At 41.8% G+C, this 21,948-nt stretch overlaps 1 protein-coding gene across 1 annotated transcript in view; it reads right to left on the reverse strand.

Moving 5' to 3' along the window:
- The window catches only part of RabX6 (RAS oncogene family member RabX6), a 98,305-nt gene that overhangs the window by 35,553 nt on the left and 40,804 nt on the right, over window positions 1-21,948 (reverse strand). The gene's annotated exons all lie outside the window — the stretch shown is intronic.

A 21,948-nucleotide genomic window follows, 5' to 3' on the forward strand; every position in this document is an offset into this window, starting at 1 on the left:
AAATGTGTTGGAAATGAGATGTTTGAGGACAATATGTGGTGATGTGGCTTGATCGAGTAAGTAATGAAAGGGTAAGAGAGATGTGTGGTAATAAAAAGAGTGGTTGAGAGAGCAGAAGAGGGTGTATTGAAATGGTTTGGTCACATGGGGAGAATGAGTGAGAAAAGATTGACCAAGAGGATATATGTGTCATCAGTGGAAGGGACAACAAGGGGGAGACCAAATTGGAGATGGAAGGATGGAGTGAAAAAGATTTGAGTGATCTGGATCTGAACATGCAGGAGGGTGAGTCATGTGTATGATTGAGTGAATTGGATTGATTTGGTATACAGGGGTTGATAAGCTGTTAACGGACTGAACCAAGGCATGTTAAGTGGCCAAGGGACACCATGGAAAGCTTTGTGTGTGGGGCCTGGTTGTGAATTGGGGTTGTGGTTTTGGTGCATTGCACATAACAGCTAAAGAATGGACATGAGCAAAAGTGGCCTCTCTTCATCTATTCCTGGAGCTACTTTGCTTATGAGGGATATTGCAATCATGTATAAAAAAATTACATAGATAATAATAATAGCACTACTCCTATAGCAGGAGTTGTGGAAGTGTGTGATAGAGTGTAAGGATGTGAATTCTAGATTGATATGGGTAAAACTTTAAGTGGATGGTAAGGAATGGGTGACTGTTGTTGATTCTGCACCTGTCCATGAGAAGAAAGATCATGAAAGGCAAGTGTTTTGGGAGCATCTGAGTCAGTGTGTCAGCAGTTTTGGTACACGAGACTGGGTATTAGTGACGGACGGTTTAAATGCAAATCCAAGTAATACAGCAGCTGAGGGTATAATTGGTGCACATGGGGTATTCAGTGTCTTGAATGGAAATGAAGAGCTTGTGGAGTTGTGTGCTGAAAAATGACTGGTGACAAGGAATACCTGGTTTAAAAACAGATATACACAAGAATACATATTTGAGTTGGAGAGATGGTCACTGGGTATTATTAAATTACATATCAATTGATTGGCGTGTAAAGGAGAGACTTTTGGATGTAAATGTGCTGAGAGGGGCAGCGAGTGGAATTCCTGATACTATTCAATTGACTGGTGTGTAAAGAAAAGACTTTTGGATGTAAATGTGCTAGGAGGGGCAGTGAGTGGGATTCCTGACACTATCTTGTGGAGGCTAGGGTGAAGCTTTGCAGGAGTTTTGACAGAGAGGAGACAATTTCATGGAGAAGACAGTGGTGAGAGTAAAAGAACTTGGAAAGGAGAAATGTGTAAAGAAATACCATGAGAGATTGAGAGTAGAATGGCAAAAGGTGAGAGCAAATGAAGCAAGGGGAGTGGAGGAGAAATGGGAGGTATATGAGGAAGCAGTGATGGCATGTGCAAGAGATGCATGTGGCATGCAAAAGGTAGGAGATGGGCAGAATAGGAAGGGTAATGAGTGGGGGGGGATGAAGTAAAGTTGCTAGTGAAAGAGAAAGCTGATGTATTTGGTCAATACTTACAAGGAAGGAGTGCAAATGGTTGGGAGATGTGTAAGAGAAAGTGGCACGAGGTCAAGAGGAAGGTGTAGGGGTTGAAAAAGAGGGCAAATGAGAGTTGGGGTGAGAAAGTATCATTAAACTTTGGGGAGATTAAATAGACATTTTGGAAGGAAGTAAATAATGTGTGAAGAAAAGAGAGTAATTGGGGACATTATTGAAGGAGGCAAAAGGGGAAGTGATAACAGGTAGTAATGGAGTGAGTATTATGAAGGATGGCTAAATGTGCTTGATGATATAGTGTTAAATGTAGAATGCTTTAGTCAGGGTGGTATGCAAAGTGAGAGAGTCATGGAGAGTGGTTTGGTGAAGATAGAAGAGGCAGTGAATTTCTTAAGAAAGGGTGTGACTCTGTTGTTGATTGGTTGGTAAGGATATTCAATGTATGTATGGATCATGGTGAAGTACCTGAGGATTGGAGGAATGGACGTATAGTGCCACTGTATAAAGGCAAAGGGGATAAAAGTGAGTGTTCAAACTACAGAGGCATAAGTTTGTTGAGTGTATCTGGAAAATTGTATGGAAGAGTATTGATTGAGAGGGTGAAAGCATGTATAGAGCATCAGACTGGGGAGTTGTGTGGTTTCAGAAGTGGTTGAGGATGTGTGGATCAGGTGTTTGCTTTGAAAAATGTGAGTGAGAAATACTTAGAAAAACATATGGATTTGTATGTGGCATTTATGATCTGGAGAAGGCATATGATAGGGTTGATAGGGATGCTATGTGGAAAGTTTGAAGAATATATGGTATGGGACTTAAGATGCTTGAAACAGTGAGAAGTTTTCATCAAGGGTGTAAGGCATGTGTGTGAGTAGGAAGAGTGGAGAATGACAGGCACCCAGTGAGACGATGGTCTGCGGCAAGAGTGTGTGGTGTCACCATGGTTGTTTAATATGTTTATGGATAGGATGGTGAGGGAGGTTAATGTAAGAATTTTGGAGAGAGGGTTGAGTATGCAGTCTGTTGGGGATGAGAGGGCCTGGGAAAAGAGTCTGTTGTTGTTTGCCAATGATACAGCAATGGTGGCTGATTCCAGTGAGAAACTGCAGAAGTTGGTGACTGAGTTTAGAAGAGTGTGCAAAAGGAGAAAGTTGAGAGTAAATGTGAATAAAAGCAAGGTTATTAGGTTCACCAGGGTTGAGGGACAAGGTAGTTGGGATATAAGTTTGAATGGAGAATGGTTGAAGGAAGTGAAGTGTTTTAGATATCTGAGGGTAAACTTGGCAGCAAATGGAACCAAGGAAACAGAAGCATGTCATAGGGTGGGGGAGGGAGCAATGGTTCTGGAGGCAATGAAGAATGTGGAAAGAGAGAGTGTTATCTTGGAACAAAATGGGTATGTTTGAAGGAATATTATATTTATCTATTTATTTTGCTTTGTCGCTGTCTCCCGCGTTAGCGAGGTAGAGCAAAGAAACAGACGAAAGAATGGCCAAACCCACCCACATACATATGTATATACATACGCGTCCACACATGCAAATATACATCCCTATACATCTCAATGTACACATATATATACACACACAGACATATACATATATACACATGTACATAATTCATACTGTCTGCCTTTATTTATTCCCATCGCCACCTCGGCACACATGGAATAACAACCCCCTCCTCCCTCATGTGTGCGAGGTAGTGCTAGGGAAAGACAACAAAGGCCCCATTCGTTCACACTCAGTCTCTAGCTGTCATGTAATAATGCACCGAAACCACAGCTCCCTTTCCACATCCAGGCCCCACAGAACTTTCCATGGTTTACCCCAGACGCTTCACATGCCCTGGTTCAATCCACTGACAGCATGTTGACCCTGGTATACCACATCGTTCCAATTCACTCTATTCCTTGCACGCCTTTCACCCTCCTGCATGTTCAGGCCCCGATCACTCAAAATCTTTTTCATTCCATCTTTCCACCTCCAATTTGGTCTCCCACTTCTCCTCATTCCCTCCACCTCTGACACATATATCCTCTTGGTCAATCTTTCCTCACTCATTCTCTCTATGTGACCAAACCATTTCAAAACACCCTCTTCTGTTCTCTCAACCACACTCTTTTTATTTCCACACATCTCTCTTACCCTTACATTACTTACTCGATCAAACCACCTCACACCACATATTGTCCTCAAAACATCTCATTTCCACTCTCCTACGCACAACTCTATCCATAGCCCACGCCTCGCAGCCATACAACATTGTTGGAACCACTATTCCTTCAAACATAACCATTTTTGCTTTCCGAGATAATGTTCTCGACTTCCACACATTCTTCAAGGCTCCCAGAATTTTCGCCCCCTCCCCCACCCTATGACTCACTTCCGCTTCCATGGTTCCATCCGCTGCCAGATCCACTCCCAGATATCTAAAACACTTTACTTCCTCCAGTTTCTCTCCATTCAAACTTACCTCCCAATTGACTTGACCCTCAACCCTACTGTACCTAATAACCTTGCTCTTATTCACATTTACTCTTAACTTTCTTCTTTCACACACTTTACCAAACTCAGTCACCAGCTTCTGCAGAGTCTCACATGAATCAGCCACCAGTGCTGTATCATCAGCGAACAACAACTGACTCACTTCCCAAGCTCTCTCATCCACAACAGACTTCATACTTGCCCCTCTTTCCAAAACTCTTGCATTCACATCCCTAATAACCCCATCCATAAACAAATTAAACAACCATGGAGACATCACACACCCCTGCCACAAACCTACATTCACTGAGAACCAATCACTTTCCTCTCTTCCTACACGTACACATGCCTTACATCCTCGATAAAAACTTTTCACTGCTTCTAACAACTTGCCTCCCACACCATATATTCTTAATACCTTCCACAGAGCATCTCTATCAACTCTATCATATGCCTTCTCCAGATCCATAAATGCTACATACAAATCCATTTGCTTTTCTAAGTATTTCTCACATACATTCTTCAAAGCAAACACCTGATCCACACATCCTCTACCACTTCTGAAACCACACTGCTCTTCCCCAATCTGATGCTCTGTACATGCCTTCACCCTCTCAATCAACACCCTCCCATATAATTTACCAGGAATACTCAACAAACTTATACCTCTGTAATTTGAGCACTCACTCTTATCCCCTTTGCCTTTGTACAATGGCACTATGCAAGCATTCCGCCAATCCTCAGGCACCTCACCATGAGTCATACATACATTAAATAACCTTACCAACCAGTCAACAATACAGTCACCCCCTTTTTTAATAAATTCCACTGCCATACCATCCAAACCTGCTGCCTTGCCAGCTTTACAAAGCTTTTACTACCTCTTCTCTGTTTACCAAATCATTTTCCCTAACCCTCTCACTTTGCACACCACCTCGACCAAAACACCCTACATCTGCCACTCTATCATCAAACACATTGAACAAACCTTCAAAATACTCACTCCATCTCCTTCTCACATCACCACTACTAGTTATCACCTCCCCATTAGTCCCCTTCACTGAAGTTCCCATTTGCTCCCTTGTCTTACGCACTTTATTTACCTCCTTCCAAAACATCTTTTTATTTTCCCTAAAATTTAATGATACTCTCTCACCCCAACTCTCATTTGCCCTCTTTTTCACCTCATGCACCTTTCTCTTGACCTCCTGCCTCTTTCTTTTATACATCTCCCACTCATTTGCATTTTTTCCCTGCAAAAATCGTCCAAAAGCCTCTCTCTTCTCTTTCACTAATAATCTTACTTCTTCATCCCACCCCTCACTACCCTTTCTAATCAACCCACCTCCCACGCTTCTCATGCCACAAGCATCTTTTGCGCAAGCCATCACTGCTTCCCTAAATACATCCCATTCCTCCCCCACTCCCCTTACTTCCATTGTTCTCACCTTTTTCCATTCTGTACTCAGTCTCTCCTGGTACTTCCTCACACAAGTCTCCTTCCCAAGCTCATTTACTCTCACCACTCTCTTCACCCCAACATTCTCTCTTCTTTTCTGAAAACCCCTACAAATCTTCACCTTCGCCTCCACAAGAAGACATCCCTCCAATTGCACCTCTCAGCACATTAACATCCAAAAGTCTCTCTTTCACGCGCCTGTCAGTTAACACGTAATCCAATAACGCTCTCTGGCCATCTCTCCTACTTACATATGTATTTATTTTTTATTTATTTATTTTGCTTTGTCGCTGTCTCCCGCGTTAGCGAGGTAGCGCAAGGAAACAGACGAAAGAATGGCCCAACCCACCCACATACACATGTATATACATACATGTCCACACACGCATATATACATACCTATACATCTCAATGTACACATATATATACACACATAGACATACATATATACTTTCTTTTTTCTTTTAAACTATTCGCCATTTCCTGCGTTAGCGAGGTAGTGTTAAGAACAGAGGACTGGGCCTTTTCTGAAATATCCTCACCTGGCCCCCTCTGTTCCTTCTTTTGGAAAATTAAAAAAAAAACGAGAGGGGAGGATTTCCAGCCCCCCGCTCCCTCTCCTTTTAGTCGCCTTCTACGACACGCAGGGAATACGTGGGAAGTATTCTTAATCCCCTATCCCCTATCCCTACTGTACCTAATAACCTTGCTCTTATTCACATTTACTTCTTTCACACACTTTACCAAACTCAGTCACCAGCTTCTGCAGTTTCTCACATGAATCAGCCACCAGGGCTGTATCATCAGCGAACAACAACTGACTCACTTCCCAAGCTCTCTCATCCACAACAGACTGCATACTTGCTCCTCTTTCCAAAACTCTTGCATTCACCTCCCTAACAACCCCATCAATAAACAAATTAAACAACCATGGAGACATCACACACCCCTGCCTCAAACCTACATTCACTGAGAACCAATCACTTTCCTCTCTTCCTACACGTACACATGCCTTACATCCTCGATAAAAACTTTTCACTGCTTCAAACAACTTGCCTCCTACACCATATATTCTTAATACCTTCCACAGAGCATCTCTATCAACTCTACCATATGCCTTCTCTAGATCCATAAATGCTACATACAAATCCATTTGCTTTTCTAAGTATTTCTCACATACATTCTTCAAAGCAAACACCTGATCCACACATTCTCTACCACTTCTGAAATCACACTGCTCTTCCCCAATCTGATGCTCTGTACATGCCTTCACCCTCTCAATCAATACCCTCCCATATGATTTACCAGGAATACTCAACAAACTTATACCTCTGTAATTTGAGCACTCACTCTTATCCCCTTTGCCTTTGTACAATGGCACTATGCAAGCATTCTGCCAATCCTCAGGTACCTCACCATGAATCATACATACATTAAATAACCTTACCAACCAGTCAACGATACAGTCACCCCCTTTTTTAATAAATTCCACTGCAATACCATCCAAACCTGCTGCCTTGCTAGCTTTCATCTTCCACAAAGCTTTTACTACCTCTTCTCTGTTTACCAAATCATTTTCCCTAACCCTCGCACTTTGCACACCACCTCGACCAAAACACCCTATATCTGCCACTCTATCATCAAACACATTCAACAAACCTTCAAAATACTCACTCCATCTCCTTCTCATATCACCACTACTTGTTATCACCTCCCCATTAGCCCCCTTCACTGAAGTTCCCATTTGCTCTCTTGTCTTACGCACTTTATTTACCTCCTTCCAAAACATCTTTTTATTCTCCCTAAAATTTAATGATACTCTCTCACCCCAACTCTCATTTGCCCTCTTTTTCACCTCTTGCACCTTTCTCTTGACCTCCTGCCTCTTTCTTTCATACATCTCCCACTCATTTGCATTTTTTCCTTACAAAAATTGTCCAAATGCCTCTCTCTTCTCTTTCACTAATAATCTTACTTCATCCCACCACTCACTACCCTTTCTAATCAACCCACCTCCCACGCTTCTCATGCCACAAGCATCTTTTGTGCAAGCCATCACTGCTTCCCTAAATACATCCCATTCCTCCCCCACTCCCCTTACCTCCTTTGTTCTCACCTTTTTCCATTCTGTACTCAGTCTCTCCTGGTACTTCCTCACACAAGTCTCCTTCCCAAGCTCACTTACTCTCACCACTCTCTTCACCCCAACATTCTCTCTTCTTTTCTGGAAACCCCTACAAATCTTCACCTTCGCCTCCACAAGATAATGATCAAACATCCCTCCAGTTGCACCTCTCAGCACATTAACATCCAAAAGTCTCTCTTTTGCGTGCCTATCAATTAACATGTAATCCAATAACACTCTCTGACCATCTCTCCTACTTACATACGTATACTTATGTATATCTCGCTTTTTAAACCAGGTATTCCCAATCACCAGTCCTTTTTCAGTACATAAATCTACAAGCTCTTCATCATTTCCATTTACAACACTGAACACCCCATGTATACCAATTATTCCCTCAACTGCCACATTACTCACCTTTGCATTCAAATCACCCATCACTATAACCCGATCTTGTGCATCAAAACCACTAACACACTCATTCAGCTGCTCCCAAAACACTTGCCTCTCATGATCTTTCTTCTCATGCCCAGGTGCATATGCACCAATAATCACCCATCTCTCTACATCAACTTTCAGTTTTACCCATATCAATCTCAAATTTACTTTCTTACACTCTATCACATACTCCCACAACTCCTGTTTCAGGAGTAGTGCTACTCCTTCCCTTGCTCTTGTCCTCTCACTAACCCCTGACTTTACTCCCAAGACATTCCTAAACCACTCTTCCCCTTTACCCTTGAGCTTCGTTTCACTCAGAGCCAAAACATCCAGGTTCCTTTCCTCAAACATACAACCTATCTCTCCTTTTTTCTCATCATGGTTACATCCACACACATTTAGACACCCCAATCTGAGCCTTCGAGGAGGATGAGTACTCCCCGCGTGACTCCTTCTTCTGTTTCCCCTTTTAGAAAGTCAAAATGTATATCTAGCTTTTTAAACCAGGTATTCCCAATCACCAGTCCTTTTTCAGCACATAAATCTACAAGCTCTTCACCATTTCCATTTACAACACTGAACACCCCATGTATACCAATTATTCCCTCAACTGCCACATTACTCACCTTTGCATTCAAATCACCCATCACTATAACCCGATCTTGTGCATCAAAACCACTAACACACTCATTCAGCTGCTCCCAAAACACTTGCCTTTCATGATCTTTCTTCTCATGCCCAGGTGCATATGCACCAATAATCAACCATCTCTCTCCATCAACTTTCAGTTTTACCCATATCAATCTAGAATTTACTTTCTTACACTCTATCACATACTCCCACAACTCCTGTTTCAGAAGTAGTGCTACTCCTTCCCTTGTTTTTGTCCTCTGACTAACCCCTGACTTTACTCCCAAGACATTCCCAAACCACTCTTCCCCTTTACCCTTGAGCTTCGTTTCACTCAGAGCCAAAACATCCAGGTTCCTTTCGTCAAACATACTACCTATCTCTCCTTTTTTTTTCATCTTGGTTACATCCACACAGATTGAGACACCCCAATCTGAGCCTTTGAGGAGGATGAGTACTCCCCGCGTGACTCCATCTTCTGTTTCCCCTTTTAGAAAGTTAAAATACAAGGAGGGGAGGGTTTCTTGCCCCCCGCTCCTGTCCCCTTTAGTCGCCTTCTACGACACGTGAGGAATGCGTGGGAAGTATTCTTTCTCCCCTATCCCCAGGGATAGGGGAGAAAGGAATATTATTTTCTTTTTATTACACTTTGCCGCTGTCTCCTACATTAGTGAGGTAACGCAAGGAAACAGATGAAAGAATGGCCCAACCCACACACATACACATGTATATACATACATGTCCACACACGCACATATACATACCTATACATTTCATCGTGCATATATATACATACATAGGCATTTACATATATACACATGTACATAATTCATACTTGCTGCCTTTATTCATTCCCATCGCCACCCCGCCACACATGAAATGACACCCCAACAATATTATATAGCTGCAAGGCATAGGCAGTACATAGGGTTGTGTGGAGGATGGTGGATGAGTTGGAAGTGAAATGTTTGAGGACAATATGTGGTGTGAGGTGGTTTGATCAATTAAGTAATGAAAGGGTGAGAAAGATGTGTGGTAATAAAAAGAGTGTGGCTGAGAAAAGCATACGATGGTGTGTTGAAATGGTTTGGACATATGGAGAAAATGAATGAAGAATGGTTGACAAATAGGATATATGTGTCAGAAGTGGAGGGAACAAGGAGAACCAGACCAAATCGGAGGTGGAAGGAAGGATTTTATAAGATTATGAGCAACTGGGGCCTGAACATGCAGGAGGGTGAAACGTGTGCATGGAATAGAGTGACTTGGAACAATGTGGTGTACTGGGATTGATGTGCCATCAGTGGACTGAATCACGGCATATGAAATGCCCAGGTAAACCAAGGAAAGGTCTGTGGGGCCTGGTTGTGGAGAGGAAGCCGTGGTTTCAGTGCATTACACACGATAGCGCGATTGTGGATGTGGCCTTTCTTGACCTTTGTCCCTCATTCCAAATCCATGTTTTGGCTCCATAGGTCAGGGTTGGGAGGACTATGCTGTCCCTTGATCGTTTCTTCACTTCCATACTTACACCTCTACCCTTCATTATTCTGTTAAGGGACCCAATGATTCTTCTACCCTGTACTGCTCTCTTTCTTATCTCCCCTTCCATATCACCACACTTACCCAAGACAGCTCCCAGATACTTAAATTCCCTTGCTTCTTCCAGTCTTTTTCCCCCCATATCCACAGCACAATTCAGTACACTTTCTTCTTTCACTCTATATGGTTTTACAAACACCATTACTTTACTTTTAATTGTATTTACCTTCAATCTCCTTCACTTACACACATCATAAAACACTTTAAATCTTCACCTCCTCTTCACTCTCCACAAAAAAACACAGTATCATCCACAAACAATCTTACCACAAGCCACCCTATCTCACCTTCACACTCCATCTCTACACCCCCTTTCCATAGTTTTGCTTTTATCATTCCATCCATGTATATATTAAAAAGCCATAATGACAATCACACACCCCTGCCTCACACCTACATGTATCCCAAAACTTTTGCTCAGCTCTCCATCCACTATTACACACACATTTGCTCCTCTATAGAAGGCTTTTACACCATCCAACAGCCTTCTATAAAGAAGCAGGGACCTTAGCCCACTCACCTACTCTATGGCCTACTTCAGCTCCCATCCACTGCTATATATGCTCCTAAATATCCAAAACACTCTCCTTCCTTTGGGTTCTTGCCATTCAAACACACTCAAACCACCTTCTCTCTCTTCACTGCTAATCTTAATAACTTTACTTTCACAAACATTAACTCTCACCGGGAACTGGAGAGAAAGAAGATTGCTTACATATTTCCTGCAGGCTGTAGAAAATGTCAAAAGGACTGCAATTGGGGACTGGAAACCCTCCCCTTCTTGTATGTTAATTTGTTTACGATTGAATAATAACAATAATAATAATAATAATAATAATAATAATAATGATAATGCACTTATTATCATTGTATTACCATTAGTATTATCATTATTATCATTATCATTATTATTATTATCATTATTATTATTATTATATTATTATTATGGCTTCAGTGCATTACACATGATAGCTAGAGATTGAGAGTGAACAAAAGAAGCCTGCTTTGTCTTGTTTTCCTAGAGCTACCTTGCTGAAGCAGGGGAGAGCAATGCTGTTTTCTGTGGGGCAGGATAGTCAGGAATGGATGAAGGCAAGTATGTACATGTGTGTATACGTATATGTCTATGTATGTGTATGCATGTGTATGTATATGTTGATATGTATATGTATGTATATGTGCATGTATGGGCATTTATGTATATGTACGTGTATATGAGTGGATGGGCCGTTCTTTGTCTGTTTCCTGGCACTACCTCGCTCACGCAGAGACGGAGATCAAATACACTAAATAAATATAAATAAATAAATAAATAATATTCTTTCACGCATATTCACCATTGCCTGCATTAGCAAGGTAGCATTAAGAACAGGAGACTGAGCCTTAGAGGGAATATCCTCACATGGCCCCCTTCTCTGTTCCTTCTTTGGGAAAATTAAAACTGTAGAGGAGGATTTCCAGCCCCTTGCTCCCTCCCCCTTATAGTCACCTTCTATGACACGCAGGGAATACATGGAAAGTATTCTTTCTCCCTTGTCCTCAGGGATAATAATAATAATAATAATAATAATAATAATAGTAACAATTATAATAATAATAATAATAAAAATAATCATTTTATTTATTCATTTTGCTTTGTCGCTGTCTCTTGCGTTTGCGAGGTAGCGCAAGGAAACAGACGAAAGAAATGGCCCAACCCACCCCCCTACACATGTATATACATACACGTCCACACACTCAAATATACATACCTATACATCTCAACATATATACCCATGTACATAATTCATAGTCTGCCTTTATTCATTCCCATCGCCACCCCACCCCATGTATACCAATTATTCTCTCAACTGCCACATTACTCACCTTTGCATTCAAACCACCCATCACTATAACCCGGTCTTGTGCATCTAAACCACTAACACACTCATTCAGCTGCTCCCAAAACACTTGCCTCTCATGATCTTTCTTCTCATGCCCAGGTGTGTATGCAATGTGCACCACACATTGTCCTCAAACATCTCATTTCTAGCACATCCACCCTCCTGCGCACAACTCTATCCATAGCCCATGCCTCGCAACCATACAACATTGTTGGAACCACTATGTCTTGGGAGTAAAGTCAGGGGTTAGTGAGAGGACAAGAGCAAGGGAAGGAGTAGCACTACTCCTGAAACAGAAGTTGTGGGAGTATGTGATAGAGTGTAAGAAAGTAAATTCTATATTAATATGGGTAAAACTGAAAGTTGATGGAGAGAGATGGGTGATTATTGGTGCATATACACCTGGGCATGAGAAGAAAGATCATGAGAGGCAAGTGTTCTGGGAGCAGCTGAATGAGTGTGTTAGTGGTTTTGATGCACAAGATCGGGTTATAGTGATGGGTGATTTGAATGCAAAGGTGAGTAATGTGGCAGTTGAGGGAATAACTGGTATACATGGGGTGTTCAGTGTTGTAAATGAAAATGGTGAAGAGCTTGTAGATTTATGTGCTGAAAAAGGACTGGTGATTGGGAATACCTGGTTTAAAAAGCGAGATATATATAAGTATACGTATGTAAGTAGGAGAGATGGCCAGAGAGCATTATTGGATTACGTGTTAACTGACAGGCGCGCGAGAGAGACTTTTGGATGTTAATGTGCTGAGAGGTGCAACTGGAGGGATGTCTGATCATTATCTTGTGGAGGCGAAGGTGAAGATTTGTATGGGTTTTCAGAAAAGAAGAGTGAATGTTGGGGTGAAGAGGGTGGTGAGAGTAAGTGAGCTTGGGAAGGAGACTTGTGTGAGGAAGTACCAGGAGAGACTGAGTACAGAATGGAAAAAGGTGAGAACAAAGGAGGTAAGGGGAGTGGGGGAAGAATGGGATGTATTTAGGGAAGCAGTGATGGCTTGTGCAAAAGATGCTTGAGGCATGAGAAGCGCAGGAGGTGGGTTGATTAGAAAGGGTAGTGAGTGGTGGGATGAAGAAGTAAGATTATTAGTGAAAGAGAAGAGAGAGACATTTGGACGAATAATAATAATAATAATAATAATAATAATAATAATCTGTTTCCCCTTTTAGAAAGTTAAAATACAAGGAGGGGAGGGTTTCTGGCCCCCTGCTCCCGTCCCCTTTAGTCGCCTTCTACGACACGTGAGGAATGCGTGGGAAGTATTCTTTCTCCCCTATCCCTAGGGATAAATAAAATAAAAATAAATAATAATAAGAGTTTTGGAAAGAGGGGCAAGTATGAAGTCTGTTGGGGATGAGAGAGCTTGGGAAGTGAGTCAGTTGTTGTTCGCTGATGATACAGCGCTGGTGGCTGATTCATGTGAGAAACTGAAGAAGCTGGTGACTGAGTTTGGTAAAGTGTGTGAAAAAAGAAAGTTAAGAGTAAATGTGAATAAGAGCAAGGTTATTAGGTACAGTAGGGTTGAGGGTCAAGTCAACTGGGAGGTGAGTTTGAATGGAGAAAAACTGGAGGAAGTGAAGTGTTTTAGATATCTGGGAGTGGATCTGGCAGCGGATGGAACCATGGAAGCGGAAATGGATCATAGGGTGGGGGAGGGGGCGAAAATTCTGGGAGCCTTGAAGAATGTGTGGAAGTCGAGAACATTATCTCGGAAAGCAAAAATGGGTATGTTTGAAGGAATAGTGGTTCCAACAATGTTGTATGGTTGCGAGGCGTGGGCTATGGATAGAGTTGTGCGCAGGAGGATGGATGTGCTGGAAATGAGATGTTTGAGGACAATGTGTGGTGTGAGGTGGTTTGATCGAGTAAGTAACGGAAGGGTAAGAGAGATGTGTGGAAATAAAAAGAGCGTGGTTGAGAGAGCAGAAGAGGGTGTTTTGAAATGGTTCGGGCACATGGAGAGAATGAGTGAGGAAAGATTGACCAAGAGAATATATGTGTCGGAGGTGGAGGGAACGAGGAGAAGAGGGAGACCAAATTGGAGGTGGAAAGATGGAGTGAAAAAGATTTTGTGTGATCGGGGCCTGAACATGCAGGAGGGTGAAAGGAGGGCAAGGAATAGAGTGAATTGGAGCGATGTGGTATACCGGGGTTGACGTGCTGTTAGTGGATTGAATCAAGGCATGTGAAGCGTCTGGGGTAAACCATGGAAAGCTGTGTAGGTATGTATATTTTGCGTGTGTGGACGTATGTATATACATGTGTATGGGGGTGGGTTGGGCCATTTCTTTCGTCTTTCCTTGCGCTACCTCGCAAACGCGACAAAGCAAAAAAAAAAAAAAAAAATAATAATAATAATATATTTTGCTGTTGCTGTCTCCCGCATTAGCGAGGTAGCGCAAGGAAACAGATGAAAGAATGGCCCAACCCATCCACATACACATATATGTGCATACACGTCCACACATGCAAATATACATACCTATACATCTCAATGTATACATATATATACACACACACAGACATATACATATATACCGATGTACATAATTCATACTGTCTGCCTTTATTCATTCCCATCGCCACCCCACCACACATGGAATAACAACACCCTCCCCCCTCATATGTGTGAGGTAGTGCTAGGAAAAGACAACAAAAGACCCATTCATTCACACTCAGTCTCTAGCTGTCATGTAATAATGCACCGAAACCACAGCTCCCTTTCCACATCCAGGCCCCACAGAACTTTCCACGGTTTACCCCAAATGCTTCACATGCCCTGGTTCAATCCATTGACAGCACGTCGACCCCGGTATACCACATCGTTCCAATTCACTCTATTCCTTGCACGCCTTTCACCCTCCTGCATGTTCAGGCCCCGATCACTCAAAATCTTTTTCACTCCATCTTTCTACCTAAAATTTGGTCTCCCACTTCTCCTCGTTCCCTCCACCTCTGACATATATATCCTCTTGGTCAATCTTTCCTCACTCATTCTCTCCATGTGACCAAACCATTTCAAAACACCCTCTTCTGCTCTCTCAACCACACTCTTTTTATTACCACATATCTCTCTTACCCTATTATTATTTACTCGATCAAACCACCTCACACCACATATTGTCCTCAAACATCTCATTTCCAGCACATCCACCCTCCTCCACACAACTCTATCCATAGCCCATGCCTCACAACCATATAACAACCATATATGTACATGTCTGTTTATGTATATGTATGTATACACTGAAATGTATAGGTATGTATATGTGCATGTGTGGGCATTTATGTATATACATGTGTATGTGGGTGGGTTGGGCCATTCTTTCATCCGTTTCCTTGTGCTCGCTAACACCTGAGATGGCGATTAAGTATAATAAATAAAAGATAAATAACTTTAAGAAAATGTACAAAACTCTCAAATTTGTGTAGTCAGTGGAGTGGGCATAGTAAATGTTCACTAATGCCAGGTAAGACTTACATTTATTTCATCTGTTCTCTCCTATAGTTTTCCTGAATATGAAGACAAATATTGATTCATGCATTTAGTAAAAACCTACTGAAGAACTGTGTAGAACAATTTGTGATATATACAATTCATTCTATCATTTTATCGGTTATATGCCAAATGTTTTGAACCAGAGATGATCACTCATGTTCACTAATAAGACTTATAATTACTTCACCTATTTTTTCCTGTTTTTCTTAAATATGTGAAAGGTTATTACTTCCTGTGTTGAGAAAGAACCTACTGTAGAAATTTTCTTTTTTTGAAAATCCAGTTTACCACATGATTTAATCAATTTGTGCACTGAATGTTCTCGACTGAAGATTGCTAATGCTTGATAAGTCTTACATTTTCCACTATCTTCGCATTCTTTTCAAAATGTAAATGACCATTAAATCATGCATTAGATAAATGCCTACTTAAGAGAATTTTTTTTTTTTTTTTTTTTTATACCTCGTCGCTGTCTCCCGCGTTTGCGAGGTAGCGCAAGGAAACAGATGAAAGAAATGGCCCAACCCCCCCCCATACACATGTACATACACACGTCCACACACGCAAATATACATACCTACACAGCTTTCCATGGTTTACCCCGGACGCTTCACATGCCTTGATTCAATCCACTGACAGCACGTCAACCCGTGTATACCACATCGCTCCAATTCACTCTATTCCTTGCCCTCCTTTCACCCTCCTGCATGTTCAGGCCCCGATCACACAAAATCCTTTTCACTCCATCTTTCCACCTCCAATTTGGTCTCCCTCTTCTCCTCGTTCCCTCCACCTCCGACACATATATCCTCTTGGTCAATCTTTCCTCACTCATTCTCTCCATGTGCCCAAACCATTTCAAAACACCCTCTTCTGCTCTCTCAACCACGCTCTTTTTATTTCCACACATCTCTCTTACCCTTACGTTACTTACTCGATCAAACCACCTCACACCACACATTGTCCTCAAACATCTCATTTCCAGCACATCCATCCTCCTGCGAACAACTCTATCCATAGCCCACGCCTCGCAACCATACAACATTGTTGGAACCACTATTCCTTCAAACATACCCATTTTTGCTTTCCGGGATAATGTTCTCGACTTCCACACATTTTTCAAGGCTCCCAAAATTTTCGCCCCCTCCCCCACCCTATGATCCACTTCCGCTTCCATGGTTCCATCCGCTGACAGATCCACTCCCAGATATCTAAAACACTTCACTTCCTCCAATTTTTCTCCATTCAAACTCACCTCCCAATTGACTTGACCCTCAACCCTACTGTACCTAATAACCTTGCTCTTATTCACATTTACTCTTAACTTTCTTCTTCCACACACTTTACCAAACTCCGTCACCAGCTTCTGCAGTTTCTCACATGAATCCGCCACCAGCGCTGTATCATCAGCGAACAACAACTGACTCACTTCCCAAGCTCTCTCATCCCCAACAGACTTCATACTTGCCCCTCTTTCCAAGACTCTTGCATTTACCTCCCTAACAACCCCATCCATAAACAAATTAAACAACCATGGAGACATCACACACCCCTGCCGCAAACCTACATTCACTGAGAACCAATCACTTTCCTCTCTTCCTACACGTACACATGCCTTACATCCTCGATAAAAACCTTTCACTGCTTCTAACAACTTGCCTCCCACACCATATATTCTTAATACCTTCCACAGAGCATCTCTATCAACTCTATCATATGCCTTCTCCAGATCCATAAATGCTACATACAAATCCATTTGCTTTTCTAAGTATTTCTCACATACATTCTTCAAAGCAAACACCTGATCCACACATCCTCTACCACTTCTGAAACCACACTGCTCTTCCCCAATCTGATGCTCTGTACATGCCTTCACCCTCTCAATCAATACCCTCCCATATAATTTACCAGGAATACTCAACAAACTCATACCTCTGTAATTTGAGCACTCACTCTTATCCCCTTTGCCTTTGTACAATGGCACTATGCAAGCATTCCGCCAATCCTCAGGCACCTCACCATGAGTCATACACACATTAAATAACCTTACCAACCAGTCAACAACACAGTCACCCCCTTTTTTAATAAATTCCACTGCAATACCATCCAAACCTGCTGCCTTGCCGGCTTTCATCTTCCGCAAAGCTTTTACTACCTCTTCTCTGTTTACCAAATCATTTTCCCTAACCCTCTCACTTTGCACACCACCTCGACCCAAACACCCTATATCTGCCACTCTGTCATCAGACACATTCAACAAACCTTCAAAATACTCATTCCATCTCCTTCTCACATCACCACTACTTGTTATCACCTCCCCATTTACGCCCTTCACTGAAGTTCCCATTTGCTCCCTTGTCTTACGCACCCTATTTACCTCCCTCCAGAACATCTTTTTATTCTCCCTAAAATTTACTGATAGTCTCTCACCCCAACTCTCATTTGCCCTTTTTTTCACCTCTCGCACCTTTCTCTTGACCTCCTGTCTCTTTCTTTTATACTTCTCCCACTCAATTGCATTTTTTCCCTGCAAAAATCGTCCAAATGCCTCTCTCTTCTCTTTCACTAATACTCTTACTTCTTCATCCCACCACTCACTACCCTTTCTAAGCAGCCCACCTCCCACTCTTCTCATGCCACAAGCATCTTTTGCGCAATCCATCACTGATTCCCTAAATACATCCCATTCCTCCCCCACTCCCCTTACTTCCATTGTTCTCACCTTTTTCCATTCTGTACACAGTCTCTCCTGATACTTCCTCACACAGGTCTCCTTCCCAAGCTCACTTACTCTCACCACCTTCTTCACCCCAACATTCACTCTTCTTTTCTGAAAACCCATACTAATCTTCACCTTAGCCTCCACAAGATAATGATCAGACATCCCTCCAGTTGCACCTCTCAGCACATTGACATCCAAAAGTCTCTCTTTCGCACACCTGTCAATTAACACGTAATCCAATAACGCTCTCTGGCCATCTCTCCTACTTACATAAGTATACTTATGTATATCTCGCTTTTTAAACCAGGTATTCCCAATCATCAGTCCTTTTTCAGCACATAAATCTACAAGCTCTTCACCATTTCTATTTACAACACTGAACACCCCATGCATACCAATTATTCCCTCAACTGCCACATTACTCACCTTTGCATTCAAATCACCCATCACTATAACCCGGTCTCGTGCATCAAAACCGCTAACACACTCATTTAGCTGCTCCCAAAACACTTGCCTCTCATGATCTTTCTTCTCATGCCCAGGTGCATATGCACCAATAATCACCCACCTCTCTCCATCAACTTTCAATTTTACCCATATTAATCGAGAATTTACTTTCTTACATTCTATCACATACTCCCACAACTCCTGTTTCAGGAGTATTGCTACTCCTTCCCTTGCTCTTGTCCTCTCACTAACCCCTGACTTCACTCCCCAGACATTTCCAAACCACTCTTCCCCTTTACCCTTGAGCTTCGTTTCACTCAGAGCCAAAACATCCAGGTTCCTTTCCTCAAACATACTACCTATCTCTCCTTTTTTCACATCTTGGTTACATCCACACACATTTAGGCACCCCACTCTGAGCCTTCGAGGAGGATGAGCACTCCCCGCGTGACTCCTTCTGTTTCCCATTTTAGAAAGTTAATACAAGGAGGGGAGGATTTCCGGCCCCCCGCTCCCGTCCCCTCTAGTCGCTTTCTACGACACGCGAGGAATACGTGGGAAGTATTCTTTCACCCCTATCCCCAGAGAAAGAGAAATGAGTAGAAAAAATGTAAGAAAAATACAATTTACCACATTGTTTTTCTGATTATTTTTTTTCATGTTTGCCATTTCCAGCATCAGTGAGGTAGCACCAGGGAAAACAAAGTAATGGCCTAATTCTCTCATCATATGGACATATAGTGTACCAAAACCAGGGCCCACTATCCACAATCAAGCCCCACAGACCCTTCCTTGGTTTATCTGCACTACTTCACATGCCCTGGTTTTGCCCACTGACAGCACATCATCCCTTGTAATCTGCACTGATCTATCCTTTACATGCTTCACACACATTTGCATGTTCAGGCCTCAAGCCTTCAAAGCATCTTTCACTCCATCCTTCCATCTCCTCCTTGGTTTACCCCTTCTTCCCTCCACTTCTGACATGTATACCCTCTTAATCATTCTTTCTTCTCTCCTCCTCTTTACATGTCCAAACCATTTCAGCATACCCTCTTCAGTTCTCTCATACATACTCCTCTTACTACCACATCTCTCTCTTACCCTATAAATTCTTATTCATACCTTCCTTCCGTTACATATTGTCCTCAAACATTTGATTTCCAACACATCCCCACATTCCCCAATCCCTTACATTTTTGTCTAAGGCCTATGCCTCATATTCATATAGCAGAGACAGGACTACTACACCATCAGACATACCTATTTTTGCTCTTAAAGACACTAACCTCTCTTTCCACACTTTCTTCAATGACTCCAAGACTTTTGCCCCTCACCCGCCACATGGCTCACTTCAGCTCCTATGGTTCTATTTGCAGCCATATTTGAACATTTTGCTGTCTCCAAATATGGATAACAGAAGTTTTACAAAACACTGAGGGTAACAATGAGCATGTCTGATTGTACAGTAATCCCAGTGGTTTTGTCGTGTCTTATGAGAAAGTATAGAGGAGGGTGGATGTATTGGAAATGTACTGCTTGACGACAATATGTGGTGTAAGAAGGGTTGATTAAGTAAGAAATGACTGGGTAAGAGAAAAGTATGGTAATAAAGTGTGTTGATGAGAGAGCTGCGGAGAATGCGCTGAAATGGTATGGACATATGGAGATGACGTTAGGAGAGGTTGACAAAGAGGGTATCTATGTCAGAAGTGGGAGGAAAAGGAGGAGACTGATTTGGAGAAAAAAAGAAAGAGGGAACAATGTTTTGAATGCTCAGGGCCTGAACATGTAGGAGGGTGTAAGGCATGCATGGGATAAGAGTGAACCGGAGTGATATGATATACAGGCCATGACATCCTGTCAGTGGATTGAACAAGATCAACAAAGTGGTCAGGGGATATCATAGAAAGGTCTGTCGGGCCTGGTTTTGGATAGGAGGTTATGGTTTTGGTAAATCATACATGACAGCTAGAGACTGGATGTCAACAAATGAAGCCAGTTCTTCGTTTGTTCCTGGCACTAACTCAGTAATGTGGAAAATGGCAGACAAGTATGAAAAATTTCTGCGATTTGTTTTTATAATTTATGGAGACTTTTAGGGCAGTATTTAGTGAGCTATTAGAGGCCTCTGGTCTCTTACCCTGTTCTTACATTGAAAAGCATAGGACTGAAATTCATACAACTGATTGCGGTGCTACTGCCCAGTCTCTATCATACAAAACATCATGACATTAGTGTGACAACAATAATAATAATAATAATGATAATAATAATAATAATGACAATAATAATGATGATGATAATAATAATACTAATAATAATAAAGCTAATGCGGGAAATGGTGAATAGTATGAAAAAAGAATAATAATAATAATAATAATAATCATAATAACAATAAAATAATGAAAAAATCTTACTCACCATTAAGTCAGGCAGCTATGTATTTACCATCTGCACTATACCTAAGATTTGATGGCTCATTTTCTGGAAGTCATCACAAACAGTCAACTTCAGCCAAAGCACTTGATGTACCTGTTGCTGCTGCTGGCCAAACCGAGAACTCTGGAAATCCCAATTGACCTCAATCACCACTCTTAACTCAAGCCAAGTTTACCTCATTTGCTGATTTAGGCTATCTTCCTAATCAGACTGTTGGCACTATTGGCACTATGTCAAAGCTATCTCAACTTGCAAGTGGATTATGGCTGATATCTCACTGTAGCCACCCAATCCACTCAACGAATGCACTGCATTCTTTACAGGTTTGTCAACACTGTTTACATAATCTTGACAATTAGTTGCATAGTAATGGTTGATCAGATAAAAGTTGATGTACATCACCATGTTGCTTCTGTCATAATAAGGCAATTCTACATTTACCTCCTTTCAGTGCTTGATCATACAGCCATTCATAAAAATGTGGATGAAACTCTGGACAAGATTTCACTAGGGCCTGCCCGGCAAAAGGGTCTATATAGGATGCTGCCATGTTGTGGTAGGTCAGGGCCAATATACATTTACAAAATCAGTAGATTACTAACTATTGGTGGTTGGTTATGAGGTGGTTTAGGAGATCCACTCTACTATACTTTTTTGATTTAGTGCAGATGTTACTGTCCAAAATCATGCTTACATATAAGATGCAAACACTGTTACCATCAGCT

The sequence above is a fragment of the Panulirus ornatus genome, chromosome 20, assembly GCF_036320965.1.
Source record: "Panulirus ornatus isolate Po-2019 chromosome 20, ASM3632096v1, whole genome shotgun sequence".
Classification (NCBI taxonomy): Eukaryota; Metazoa; Arthropoda; class Malacostraca; order Decapoda; family Palinuridae; genus Panulirus; species Panulirus ornatus.